Raw genomic sequence first — 15476 nt, forward strand, 5'->3', positions numbered from 1 at the left:
ATACTTAGCTTTAAACATAAGGATTGAAATTTCAGTCCTTTCATCTTTTTAACCACACTTCAATTCTGTAGGACAACGTCTGAAACGTTTCCTCTGAACTTCTTATTTTTATGTATTACAGAATCACAGAATCATTTAGGTTGGAAAAGACCAAGATCATCGAGTCTAATCTTTGACCAGTCACCAACTTGTCAACTAGACCACAGGACTAAGTGCCATGTCCAGTTGTTTCTTGAACACTTCCAGGGATGGTGGCTCCACCACCTCTCTGGGGAGTCTGTTCCAATGCTTGACAACCCTTTCCATGATGGATTTCTTCCAGCCTGATATCCATCCTGAACCTTCCCTGGCACAGCTTGAGACCATGTTGTCTTGTCCTGTCACTTGCTGCCTGGCAGAAGAGGCTGAGTCCCACTTCACTACAACCACCTTTCAGGGAGTTGTAGAGAGCAGTAAGGTCTCCCCTGAGCCTCCTTTTCTCCAGGCTAAACAATCTCAGCTCCCCCAGTTGCCCCTCATAGGACTTACTCTCTAGACCCTTCACTGCCTTCATTACCCTTCTCTGGACACGCTTCAGCTCCTCAATGTCTTTCTTGAAGCGAGAGACCCAGAACTGGACACAGTACTGCTTCGAGTTCCAGATGAAAGTTCAGACTGGTGTTTTCTTTCTAACTGGTGTTAATAGTTTGTCTTGACATATGTTTGCCTGGTTTCTGAAAATATTTTTCAGTTAAAGAGTGACCTATAGTGCTAAGTTCAGAACTAGGACTTGGAATTTAGTTTGCGAAAACAAGAGCTGGAAATCACGTGTGTCAGTTTTTGTCCATACATTCTTTTATTTATCAATAAAATGTGTATATAGATATTGAAATATTTTACACACACACAAACATATCTGTGTATGTATACAAACATGCATATACATATAAGAGGCATGACAATGTACACTTCGTTACTAACTGTAACCATTATTTGGCATTGTAGAGATCTGGCTTAGTCCAGAACAAAAAAGTCTGTAACGGTTTTCTTCTCTGCTACCAGGAAGATTCTCACATTCTCTTGTAAGATGCTAAAATTTTCTATCAGTTTGACCCCTTCTGTGGTGCCTGGTGAAATCTGACAGCAATCAATTGTTGTTAGTTATTGGCCAACACAGTTTTTAAACTGTAGCGGTGATGTAAGATGCCTCAGGGCATACTTTGATCTCATGTGCTTTAGCAAAAATGGAACACGAGGCAGTACAAACAATAAAGATATCCCCTTTAACTTACTAAAGAGCATATTTTAAATTTGGAATGAAGTTTCACACTAAATGTTTCTCATTACCATTGTCAATACAAAGCTAATGTTGAAGACAATGGTTAGAACATTAATCATGTAGTGGAGGAAATGTCCTAGCTAAACTGACTAAGCAGAGGCATTCTGGAGAATGTTTGCTCTAGGAGTTAGTCACCCTTCCACAGTCACAGAGCTGGCTTCCACTAACACAGAGGTAGTTGGCTGTGGGGTTGACTATTTTTAGTATGAACACATAGAGATGACTAACACTGCATCATGCCTTGGAGTGAACACGTAGCATTTGTCAGAAATACATGTTCAACAGAATTCAAGAAATACCATGAGTGACTGTATCTGTGTCTAATGAATTTCTCATAGAAAGGAAGTGATTGAGCACACAAGGCAACTTCTCCATACAAAGAAATAATGAGTTTGGTGACCACAGAGGAAGAAATGCGTGTCTCTTAAAATGATCATCAAGGAAAAGTAATGGAATAAGCCAGAAAGATCATCATACTCCAAATTGTCCTGCTATCTATCGTGATGCTTGTGAAGTCCAGTGGAAATGGGTGTATATATGACATCAACCAAATCTCAGTGGGGCAGAGAGGATATGAGAATTGTGCACTTTGTGTTAAGTATTTGAAAGATGTAAAACACGTAAGGCTGTAAGATGAGGTGCTGAAGGAGATATGAAATATAGCTCTTTGTGCTATTATACTTTTTATCACATAGAAGAAATGTGATTGTGACAACAATCAGTGGATGCATAGAACTGAAAAGAGGAAAACAAGTATAAATAGCAAGGAAGCCCCATAATTATTCCTTCTCCATATATATACACAATACATCTTTTCAACAGTCAAAAGGAGAGTTGAAGTTCAACTTTTCTGGTGCACAAAGATGTATAGCAAGTACTCATTCCACTTGCATAAATATCAGAATTTAGCATGATAGAACATTCAGCCAACTTGTATGACAACTTGAAGAAAAAAAAAGGGAGGAATAAAAGGAGTGAGCTAGTTCAGAGCAAGCAGACAGTAGTCTGTCATGCAAATGGAAGTATTCTTTCTTGTTTCACATGCAAATCATCTGCAGATTTATTTGTATTGTTGAACTGTGTTCACTTATTTCTAACTTTTATTATTTTAGGAGGAATGATATTTTTCACCAAGTACTATCTACATAAATTAGCTCATCTTCCACACCCTGGCATACTACACTGTGGGTAGTGTGGTACATGAGAATCCATGGTGTCATTTTGACATGACAACCTTTGCATCTTCTGGTGTGGCAGGCTTGCTTGAAACTGATTTGGTTGCACTACCATTGAAATAACAAAATATAAGTATCAGACAAGAAAGACTCACAGATACACAGGATCCATATGTAGCTTCCATACAGTGAGGGCTCTGGTTAGGAACTGAAGCTGGCTAAATAAAGTTTTTTGAAAGGACTGGACAGAAGTTCTGTCTCAGGTTGTATTCCATGCAATTCAGTGACTTTTGTATGCTGGTAAAAGTAGATACTAGAGAGAATGCAGCCTGTCAAATCCACAGTGCAATCATGTCAATTTTGATGTTTTCCATTTACTGTGAAGGGTCCTGAAAAGGTCCTATATATTAATCTTTTCTTTTTTTTTCCCCAGAAACAGCACCAGCTGTCCTCTCTGTATGTGAGAGTATAGTTGTTTCTATTAAATCAAGGATGTTTCTGCTTGAAATTACATAAATAGGACATCTTCAAAAACAAAAAAGAAAATATGAGATACTGATTGTCACAGATGTGCATGGATAATGGAGGTCTTCTCATTAGAATCATAGAATTGTTAAGATTGGACAAGACCCCTAAGATCATGAAGTCCCACTTAACCAACTTAACCACTGCCGTATTCACCATTAAACCATATCCCCAAGTGCCACATCTGCATGCCTTTTGAGCACTTCCAGGGATGGTGGTTTCACCACTGCTTTGGGCAGCCTGTTACAATGTATAACCACCCTTTCAGTACAGAATTTTTTCCTACTATCTGATCTAAACCTCCCCTGGTAAAAGTTGAAGCCATTTCCTCTTGTCCTGTTGCTTTTTACCTGGGAGAACAGACTGACCCCTGCCCTGTTGCAACCTCTAGAATCATAAACTAAAGTTGGAAAAGACCTCTAAGATCATCAAGTCCAACTGGTAACCCAGCATTGGCTTGTTCACCACTAAACCATATCCCAAAGTGCCACATTATGGGGCTTGAGAGCCACATAGGAAGCACAGTATATATTGTAGGGTTGAACCTCCTCTGTGTGTTACAGACCATGTGTGGAAGAGTCAATGAAATTTCACTGTAGGTTTTCCAGCTGTCTGACATAGGTCCACTGGAAAAATAAGGGGACAAGATACATTTTACAATTGTTTCACCCTTGCAGCTGGCCATGTCTCAGCTACTGCACATAAAGTGGGGCTTAGGAGACCAGACATGCCATCTTCCCACACAGGAGAAAGATGACCAAACATAACAGAAACTGGAAATATAGCTCAGGCAATGAGTCACTCGTTTGTGACATTCTCTGCTATGGTATGGGAAGAAACTTCAGCATATTCTTCTCCTGTAATGTTCAGCTGTGGAGCTAATTTCAAATGAAGCCACACATATATCTGACACACCCAAACCCATACTTCATTATGAGGGATGTCCTATGTTTTAGACCCAAATTTACATCAGTCATGTAAGGACACAGTGTCCTCATTTCAGTTATAGTAAATTACTGCATGAGAAACACTGAATCATAAAGCTCAGATTTAAAGCCTTTATATTTAATTTTTATCTCCTTGCCCTCTTTGTTTGTATATTCATTTTAGAATTTTGACTATGTTATCATGCTTTATTAAAAAACCTCACTAAACCTTATAGACTATTGGGAATAACTCTTCCCTTTATAGAATTTAAACCAGTAAATAAATTATCTTGTAAGCAACCTTCTGTAAAGACCTCATCTCAGAAAACACATTTTTTTATCCTTTATAATCAGTATGAAGTGATAGCATATGACCTCACTTTTCAATTATTAAAGAAAGTTTTACAAACACCAGGAAAACAAAAAAAATTTTAAGAATCCTTCTAGGGCACAGTATTCTGCTTTTGAAAAAAAAAATCTATTGACTATTTGTTGCTTACTTATTTTCTTCTTTTTTTGTTTGTTTTTGTTCTGTTTTCTGAAGAAATATTTTTGAAAGCCACTTTTCTAAATGGCATTTGTTCCAGAGCATTTTCTTTATTTGTTGCAGTAATGTTTATATCCTCTTTTGGGAGGGCTCAGATACTTCAATACCAAAACTTACATATCTATCACTTCAGTACAGCCATCTCTGAGGCGCAATGCAGAAACTACCGCAGGAACAAAAATATTCACTAATGGATTAAATAGCAACTCCTTTTTTATTGCTTCTTCCTTAATAACATATTAGTTATTTAGATGATTGTATACTGAGAAACACTTGCAGCATTATTTTTTAGTAAACCAAAATCTGTAAAAGTAGCTGGTCTCATCTCACTATAAATGCTATTTGTCAAATTAGTCATCTTTCCATAAATCTCTGAATGTCCAACTTATAAAGTGATCACTGTACACTTGAATAGCTGTGATTTTCTAAGAAACAGAGGAACTGGTGAATGTAGGGGAGAAGAAACTATTTTCCCAAGCCGTACACATTCTTAATATGCATATATAATTTTGGGTCCTGCTGCTTGCTTCTTTTTGTTTTAAACAAGTCTTTGTTCCTGTTTCTGACACTGAAACTATGTCAGATGCAAGGAGGAGGACCAAGCTGAGGAATTCAGATACCATCATCTCTTGGGGACACTTAGTGACTCAGAGAAATACAGTAAAAATGGTACTACACTTCCTGCTAGCTCTCCTTTAACCCCATTAGAAAAAAAATTGAAGTGTTTAAAACCGGGCCAAAGAGACAAACAAGGAAAGCAGAAAGGAGCTTGATTATCTTGTTCTTACTGTCTTTAACAGTAAATATATTGAATGAATTTTATTGAAATGCAATTTATTGATGTATTGAATCAATTTGCTGTCAACCTTTCAGTGAATAATACAAAGCTGCGCAGAATTCAGGTATATTGTAAAATCAAAGAAAAAGCATCAGCTGAAATACAACCACATTTTTGCCTTAAACACATACGGTTGACACTACTAAACATAATGCATCACTGAATCATACAGAATGGCAAAACACATTTATTTTTCTCTATATTTTATATTTGTTTATATTAGCTTTTGACAGCATTTTTGCTGCTTCTCATATAAAGTCTGTCCCCCCTGTTGCTTTGTGGATCTTTCAGACAGCACAAAAGATCTTAAAGACATGGTTCTGAGTCACACTCCAGCTTGAAATATCTTAATTTTCTTTTTAAAGATTTGAGATTTCAATAACTCTGATACTTTATGTAAAAAATAGTAACTTTATATGCGCATACACTACTAGAATTATACATTGTGCCTGGCTTTTCCTTATTCTCATTCTACTAAATCAATTTATATATTCAGAGCCTAATATAAACACGTGTTTATTCACCTGGAATGCTCACCTGTGAGATCAGTCAATATTGCTGTTTCTTTCTCCCACCGTAGGAAAATAAGGGTCAAGAAATATTTTATTCAAGCCTACAACAGATTTAATTAAATTCTCAGACTTAGGAAAATTCTCTGGATTTTAGGCCTACAAGTGTATTAAAATACTGAACTTCTTACAGAGCCCATTAATTTTTTTCCTCATTTAAATGCCCTGGACATTTTAGACCTTCTTCCATTCCCCCCTCCCAACAATGACCTGACCAGGATGTAGCCTACTACAGGGACTGGATTTATTTTAAATGCCAATTCCCATCAGGAATCCTTTTAACTACAGAGAAGCAACCAAATACCAATTAAACTGACCTACCTGTTACCTGGAAAAAAAGTAGAATTTGAAGTTCAGTTCTTGTAGTAATTACCTGGATCTAACAGGCAGGACTTGGACGAAATCTTGCCTGGGGCAGGCTTTTCTGACACTAATTAGCCCAAACAAAAAGAAAACAACCAACATAAATCCCCCCCAGGTGTGATCAGGTAACAGAAGCTGAAACTAGAGGGGAAAGAAAAGAGTTCTCAGGATTTTTCTGTCCCAAGCAGACTAATTTTACCATGTCCCCCTGCATAGAGCAACAGTGCTCTGTGCCACAGATTGGTGGTGACGCTCTTATCAACCTTGAAATTTTAATCTAATTCTTTTTCCTGTATAGAAATTCACTCACTTCACAGAAGTAAGGATCTGTTTACAGGAATCTAACAAAGAGAGAAAAAATCCCCTTCAAAATATTAATATCAGATGGAAAAACAGGAAGAAGCTTCGTACAGTTTTAAGTTTATGAGTATGCAACACTGAGGAGAAAGGAGCGTGGATCTCTAACTGATGCCTGAAGGTGTTGCAATGATTCAGGTAAGATTGATAAAAAATAGCTGTCAATGACTTTTTTTTTTGGCTAGTGAAATTTTGATTTTTCTATTACTGTACTTCTCTGCTTGTAAGTTCTGAAGACATGTGAGGCAAATAACATCAGGATCTTGCACAGATGAAGATGGTATTTCTTCTGATGATGTACACAGAAGGTGTCTAAAACTCAATGAAACCATAATGCCTGTGACTGATACCTGATTTATTTGTGAACCTGAGTTGAAAGGGACTGGTATTCCTGTATCCATGCATTTGTTACAGTTTTCTACTTGTAATTTCACTTTATTATAAAATTCAGAGTACTCCATAGGCAGTCACATTGATTTCTTACTTGGACCAAAGTAGATGAATGCTGGTAATCCCCTAAAATTAAGGATGGTATAACTGCTTTAAAAGATAAAAATCCTTTGGGTGCTCCATTTTCTGGACTCCATGAGGGTACAAGAAGAATTAAGACAATTTTGCAGCACTGCATCATAATTCACAGGCCACTGCAGTACAAAATTTCAGTTAACTGACTAGGTATTCTCCAATTTATGGCAGGAATTGTAATACACTTTAGGCATTAAAGTTTGCAGCATTGTCATCCTTTCATACTCCTGCACATATGGCAGAGGCAGAACTAGAGAGTCTTACTGAAAAAGAGTAAGGTGTTTAGGTAGAAGTGTATTCTAGAATGTTAAATAGAATAAAAAATAATGGGTGAGATTTTGAACACAACTCTCTACAGATGAAACTAAATGCAGGACCATTCTGTGCTGCTAAGGAAGACACGCTGATTCTGCAGTCAGAAGAGCCTGACTTCAAACAGCCACCATAGCTGCATAAACCACTTGAAAAAAAATTATTAAGTTTTTCCATTTACAACTGAGGATGACAATTCTGTTCTTATTTCACAAGTATAAGGAGACAACAATTTAGTTAAGTTTTTATAAAATACTTTCTTCATCTAACTACCATGTCTGATGGGAAGCAGATGCTGCACAGCTCTTAATGAAACAAAATACTTAAACAATTACCATGTTATATTGATGAAGGCCTAATATACAAAGCTGCCAGATGCTTTGTATGTCTAAATAATATAGAAATTTTTCTGGGAATTATACGAACAGGTAATTATTGTAAACTGGTTTTATTATGTTGCCACAACAGTCACAAAATGACTTTTTTATGTCTGTGTTTACTTATAGATTCAGCTAATTCAGTGCTGTAAAATAACTTGTTTGAGTTTTACATAGTGAGAGTAGAGTAACCTTTTTTTTTTCTGTCGCGTGGTTCTGTGGTAATTCAGTATCACCACATCTCACCCACCCTGCTTCGTCAGTGGATGATTACAGAATTGCCACAAAGAGGAGAGAGAGGTAGATTAAAAAACCCTCAGGCTGAGAATGACATTAGTTCTCCATCTCCCATGTCCTAAATAATGTCACTAACCATTATCCCAAACACAACCGACAGCAAATCAACCTCTGTTTTCTGTGTAAGAACAAGCATGGGATAATCTCTTTTATAGAAGGCTCATGTTTCTATGGGTGCTAATGGGTAGAGACTGAATTTTAACATACAGTCTTACTGCATATCCTAGAGAGAGACCAGGTTTCTGGAAGTTTGAGGAGAAAGCTACTTAAGGAATTTGAGAGACCTGAAGATCACTAGCCAGGTGAATCTAAGTCCATGGCTAGCATTTGGTGCTGCATTTAATTTTAGCAAGACACAGACAGGAAAAATATACTCCCTTTCTTTTTTTATTTTTTTGTTAGATGATACAGTATTACCCCTGTAGTGTCAACTTTTACAAATGCCACAGTCATATAAGCATATTGCATTGCTTTAAGTTACCTGTAGATTTACATTTCTTTTCCCAGGTGTCTTTTAAAACTGCTCCTTAACAGAATGTGGGATAAAAATGTTGTAGGCATTATTTCCTTGACTGGTCATTAGACTCTACAAAGTAAACTGTCCTTCATGGGATAAAAGCAAATCATAGTCAGAAAAGTAACAGAGCCCCATTAGGTGAAAATATTGCCCATTTTTGTTCACTAAGTTACCATGGGGCACATGATTATGATTATTTTAAAGCCACACTTCATTTAGATAAGTAATCAACTCAACGGAATTGGCTTTATAGAACTGCTGAACTAAATCTAGTCACACATGTAAGCTTTATGAAATGAGAAAACCTTTGCTACACTGATGCACCAGCATAAAAAATAATAATGAACTTTACATACCATGGATATGCAAAATAAAATTGCAAGTGCCAGAAATATTTAAAATAAAAAAGAAATCGTGCAGGTAGTGAGTGTATTCTGAAAAAATCTGCCTAATTCTGTCAATTTAAGGCAGTGTAAATTACTTCAACTTGTAACACCAACTTGTTAAATTAGTTGTCCAGTTAAAAGAGTGTCAGAAATTTGATCCTTAATTAAGTGTTGATATTAATAATTCTGACAGTGTTAGGGTATCTGTCACAAATATTTTAGTTTTGAAGTATGTTACATGACACTACAACTGTTAAATACTTTTTCTGCACAGAGGTTATGGTAAACTGTTAACGGTGTATGGTGTTGCCAAAAGCAGCAACTGAAATGTAAAAGACTTCAATTCCTTGTAAAGTCTGCACTTCACAGTCTAAATCAATTTGTAAGCTGTAGACAAACAGCTAAAGGAAATGCTGATTTGATATTTTAATAGCAATGAATAAATACAGGTACTTTCACTGGACAAGTGCAGTCCTTGTTGTTATCAAAATGAATGCTAATGATATTCTTGAGCAAGTACAAGGTCTGTAATCACACCAGCATTTTCCCCTTCAGTAAGTGTATCTTTAACTAGATTTCAGATGCTCCTGTAATTCATCCTGTATAATCCAGTAATTGCCAACAACAAAGAACAGAAGACAAAAGCAATCGACATGGCAACTTCAGAGTTAAGGGCAAACAACATGTGGTACTAAGAATGCAGAACTGAAAACCGGGGCTCCAGCTGAGTTCTCCTTTAGTGGTTTCTGCTTGTTGTGTTGCCTCCTTGCTTGCCACAGTCTGACATGAGCCTTCCCAGCCATGGTTTCTATCAGCACATACTGGCTGAGTACCAACCAAGAGACACAATCAGGGAAGGTGCACTCCCATCGATGCTGCGGAAGCATAACATGTCTGAGCTGAAATTGTCACTAGATGAGTGCAGCTGTGCTCTGTGTTTCATCAAATGGGGATAAGAATCAGAATGACCATCTGCAACATCTTTTCTTTTGTCTCCTCAATCTTTTATTTTAGTGGTGTGGGGATTGGCTTCTGCTGGAAACAACTGCAGCTTCTATGGGAATGATTAGGCCAACAATTTGTGGAACCATAGTTTCTGCCCTGAAACTGGGGACTCAGCAGGCTTGTACTGAGAAGCTTTAGGTAACATGAAATTGATTTCATTAAACTCAGACTTCTGTCTTCTCATATATTAGCAAAAGATGTTTTAGACTGAAATTTGTAGTTTTGAAAAGCAAAAATGTCTTCCATTATTATAAATACTGACAGAAATGTGTGTAGAAATCACTGCAGATGCCGAAAAACATGAAATCAGCAACTTAACAGATTTGGAATTATGTTGTTGGTTGTGGTTGTTTTGGCTGCTTTTCTTACAGAGAAAAGAGACAGAAAACAGGTATAGAAGAAAGAGAAAATAACTGATAAAAATATTATCCAGATTTTATTTGATGCCACATGGTTATGAAATCAAACAGTGTAGTAGTCTAAAAAAGCCAGAGTAGAAAAGAAAACAAGGATAGTGTCGAATGGGTTGTAAAAGAGCTCCACCAGTCACAAACTGATAGGTAGCTTTCTTTACCAATTATCCAAACTTTTTAAGGGGTGCTCATAGCACACTGTAGCTAAAGGTAATCTGAGCTCAAAGTTTTGAGTATCTTGCTCCTTTAAAAGGAAAATTCAAAGGATTTTGTATCTCTGTGGGGGGGGGAGGTTCAAGTTGACTTCAGTAAGAGATGTTTTGGTCTGACATAATTACAGCAATATGTTACAAGATGAATATAGGATATTATTGCATTGATCTTATTTTTAATGTGTGCGAGTATCCTTCTTTTATGTGATTACCAGTTTATCACAGAATGGATAAAGGAAACCTTATGCTTTTCCATTTTTACTTCCAGGGTTCCATGAAGAAAACAGAAGTGTCTGTTCTAAGTCATGTAAACTACCCAAAAGCATCCTGCCAAACATGAAAAAAATAAAGCTGCTGTTCTTGGTGTTTTCAGTCACAATATTAGCCATGGGAATTCAGCTTGTCAGAAATTCAGGTTTTGCTGTTATTATAGAATGAAAAGATGGCATTTTGCTGCTGTGGAATGGTAATAATATGCACAATGGAATCTCAAGTCCTACTTCTTGGGTAAGTTCTGCCACAGGAGAACTTGAAGATTACCTGACAAGAATAAATAATGGTAAACATGAAGTACTTTTCAGTGAAGCTGGCAATGCTGTGAAAGAGATCTTTCTTGATACACGAAAGTAGGGGCACATGTGAAAGAATTTAAATCCTGTACCCAGAAGTTCACTCAGAGCAGTTTTCAGTACTAGTACTGTAGTGCTAGTACTACTTACTTAGATCATCTTCACAAAGTTCTTAATAGTTTTTCTGGGAATGACTGCAGGAAGGGAAGGGAAAGGGAAAGGGAAAGGGAAAGGGAAAGGGCTATATGTGAGATGCACTAAGTCCCAAATATTTAAAGCTAGGGATGTTACTGGGTTTCTCACACAGAAACTGTTTTGAATGAAAAAAACAAAATCAACTCAATGACAGTTCATGTGGTACTGCTTGTGATCGATGGACATTCAGTATTTTGTTTTACTTTTAAACACCTCATCCAAGATAGCTAAAGAACAGCCTTGTGGATGCTGTTTCTCTGATCAGAAGATGGACTAGACCCTAAAACAAGCCAGGTTTTTACTGATGTACTTGTTCTCCCTATCAAAGCCATGTTAGCAAGCAACTTCAAAAACAAGTGAGTAACAGTACTTCAACTTTAAAAGGTTCTTTTCTTATGAATCTGGATAACTTAATTCTATTACAAAGTGGCCATTTATGATTTGTATAAGCAAAAAAATCACAGGAGGATGTGGCTTATTGAGAGATAACCATATGCCCCATGGCTTTGCTGTTATACCCATAAATACTCACTTAAGATGATCCTCTCATTGAAGTTGGTGACAAAACACACACTGTTCAGTGGGAGCAGACTCATGCCTTAATGCAAGAAACACATAAAACGCTGTCTTCTTCAGGTTCTGGAAACCTCATGGAAACCTATGGGATTCTTGAGCAAACATGGACCAAAGTATGCAGACTGAAGTGATTTAGTTTGTACTAGTAGGATGGGAAGCTCTTTCTAATCGTGCTTGATCTGAATGAAAATCAGAGCGTCATCTGTTTGAGACTAATAATATTGCTATACATCCTTTCATCTCAGAGTGAAACAAGAGCTGACATTCCTATTTATTGTGTTATTTTGAACAATTTCAGTGCAGAAATAAGGAAATACTTGGTTTCAAGGTTTTCCCAATGAAATATTTTCATATGGCCAAACCGAAGTCTTTTGCTTAATACACAGGTCATGTGTCTTTGATGAAGTACCGTCCATCTAATTGGAAAAGAGAGTTTGACCAAGAAACACTAGTCTGCAAGAGGAAATAGGAGTATGAGACGTATAGCAAAGCAGCTGCAGAGGAATATTGATTTCAGTATGTGCTGACTTCAAATGAAACATTTCAGATTAGTTCAGCAAACCAGAATATTTGGTTTCATATTCAGTCAACCGGAAAGAATCTTTTTCTTGATTTTCCTAAAGGGAAAGGGAAGGAATTCTACACAAAGACTTTTCTCCTGTGGGGAAAAAAAAAAAAGATATTACACCATGTTTTCTATAAGGAAAAAAAGTAGCCCAAAACATTTTGATATAAAGTCTTCAGCTAGCTCTGAGGTTTATGAAACCCCATGATAGTTCTGCAGGCCACACCTACTGGTAATAAAAGACAAAAGAAGTTGCTTCTTGACTGCTCTTTAAAAGTTTTCACCCGGCTAACAAAGACGCAAGGTTGATTTTATTTCACGGCTTCTTGCTTTAGTGTGGGCAAGATGACATCTGCCAGGAACTTCCTCTTAATGGCCAAGAATTTTGATGAAATAAAAAAAATAGAAAAACCGAAATTAATTAGCACATTTTTTTTTTTAGAAGTGTTAGATGAAGAGCCACTGACTTGGAGACCTTTCTATGGTACAAGGTCCTAAAGTAAATACTATAGTAGCATAATATTGGCTGCATTATTTGGTTTCCTAAATGCTATCTATATCTTAGTTCTTTTTTCTTATTCAAACTCTACTCTCCTTCCTAGACCTCTTCAGTACAAACACCTAAACCAAATTGTGTTCGTCATTCAAAAGTATGAGAGAAGAAGACAAAAATCAGAACAATCAGCCAGCTTTGCAGCCAACAAAATTCAAAGGTACTTGTATAGCTGGGAAACCCTGCCTCTACTAAATTCCATTAGAATTCACTGACATCCTACAAGTGTAAGGCTGCCATATCATCAGGTTTTTTTAGCAGAAAGTGTTGTATGTGAATTTTGTTTGGACACTTGTGTGAGATACCAGTGCTTAAGAGCAGTGTAGGTGTGTGACTTACCAGTGAAGGCTGCAAAAATTGCATTTCAGGAATGAAAGTCCAGATACATGTGTGTATGTGTTTATGTTAAAATGGAGGAAACAGGAGTATTACAATGAAATAATGCAAAGTACATCACACATCCATGGGTTGTTTTATTCAACTGCTTTCTCTGCAATTTATCTTCATTCTTCTGGAAGCTGGTTCTTAAAGGTTTAAAAACTGATTACTCAAATAAGTTTATGCAAATGACCAATCCATTTAAATTGCAGATGAGGACCATTTATTTCCCTGTAGTGAATACAAGAAATATAATAAAAATAAATCAAAATCAGAAGTTTTAGGCAATATCACTGCTAAAGATTATTCTCCAATTTTGGACTGGAATCCTGATGCAATTGTTCAAAAAATCCTCATTCACACAACTATAGGACTTCCTAATATAAGAGAATATGCCAGGTAAGATGTAACAGCCTCATTTGCTGTAGTATAAATGACTCCATTAGTAACAATACTCTAAATAAATCTATCCATGCCACTTAGTCTAAGTATACAACAACTTAGAGCTAGGTTAAAAAGTGCTGGGAAAAATACTTGCCAGTATTGCCAACAGTCCAGGAATCTTTCTATGTAATTATGTGCCAGCCAGTTTTCACACTCAATTCAAATCGCTTTGTTTCTGAAAAATGCTGCTGGACAAAATATATTTGGTCAGTGAAGAAACTAGGGATATTATTGTGTGGAAATGGCTAGATCAGCCTATCTAGAATAAAATTAATGTGAAATTCAAACCAACAGGGAGCATATCTAATCTCTTAAAAAATTTTTTTAAGCTATTGCGAAGTTATGTCTTGGCACTTCTCTGTTTCAGCCAGAACTGAAATTGGAAATGCCAAAATATAGTTCTTGAACTACAGCTGACCTGAATGAAACAAGGAAGCACTACAAAGTCACAAGACAGACTGTTTTTAGGAAATTGCCATCTAATTTCCCAGCTGGAGAAGTTTGGATGAGATCAGGTAAACTCTGGAAACTGCTAAACTTCGGGATGTGTATCTGAACTGAACTACCAATCCTTTGTGACTCATCTGTTACTGAAGTCCACATTTTGTGGATGACTATAAATAAAATAGTTTTACTTTGAGAAAGAAAGGAGGAAACACAACATACTACAGAAATCAGAGGTTTGCCTGCATTATCCTCAAATTAGAACTGTACTGTACATTCAATTGTACTGATCATAGTGATTTAAATAAAGGGTACGTCCCTGAAGTCATTGGTGCTAAACTGGTTTATCTGGGAAAATATTTCTGCCATATCTGTTCATGACACGCAGAAGTAAACTGCAGATATAGTGGGCCTTATTAATCCATGATATAAACTTCCACTGCTTCAATGCTATTTCATTAGGAATAAAGTTGATGAACTAATCTTAGCTTGTTTCTCTTTAATCACTGGCTTTCAATGTTGTACTGGCAAAGCTCATAATGGTGACTGTGTTGAAATGGTGCTTGTAGTCATGGTGGCCTAACCTCTGTCAGCCATATCTGTTGTTTATCTATGAAGAAAAGCCTGCCTTTTGAATCTAGTATGGGTACTATGTAATCTAGGGCTTGAAAATGAAAGTTGTGACCTGGTTTTGCTCTTTAAAAAAAAGATGTGTTGAAGATTGACAGAACTCTTCCTAAGAAGTGTTAAGCTTTTTATGAAACTTTAACATTTTTTTTGTACTTTTCATCAGCCTGAAGTCTGAAAATGAACCAACACTATGAATAAGGTGTTCCTTTCCTTGCAGACAGTTTATAACTTAATCCTAGTTTAACTATTTAAATCAGCAATTGCCTCTATATTAATTTTCTTAAGCAAAATGGTAAACTAAAGTAATTTCTTTTATGTGCATAACCGAGGAATATGGGAAAATACATCACTTATTTACTTAGTTTACAAAGTTACAGGGGGTGGGAACTTTCAAGGGACTGGATTGAAATGAGATAAAAGTCAGGAAATGACCCCTGCGATGGGATCCCAGAGGTGGCAG

The 15476-nt window shown here is 36.6% G+C and overlaps 1 long non-coding RNA gene across 3 annotated transcripts; it reads left to right on the top strand.

Annotated features, from left to right (window-relative positions):
• Positions 1-233: 233 nt before the first annotated feature.
• On the top strand, positions 234-14868 carry LOC121673934. 3 transcript variants are annotated; one of them, XR_006019368.1, is made up of 4 exons: positions 234-6756; positions 10047-10175; positions 10931-13280; positions 14310-14868. It is a non-coding gene; the product is annotated as an uncharacterized LOC121673934 (long non-coding RNA). The 3 variants fall into 3 exon arrangements; XR_006019367.1 differs by having other exon boundaries at positions 10931-11169; positions 13170-14868; XR_006019366.1 differs by having other exon boundaries at positions 10931-14868.
• The last annotated feature ends 608 nt before the right edge of the window (positions 14869-15476 follow it).

The sequence above is a fragment of the Corvus kubaryi genome, unplaced genomic scaffold, assembly GCF_017639235.1.
Source record: "Corvus kubaryi isolate FWS band 111438036 unplaced genomic scaffold, C.kubaryi_AGA036_p1.0 66, whole genome shotgun sequence".
NCBI lineage: Eukaryota > Metazoa > Chordata > Aves > Passeriformes > Corvidae > Corvus > Corvus kubaryi.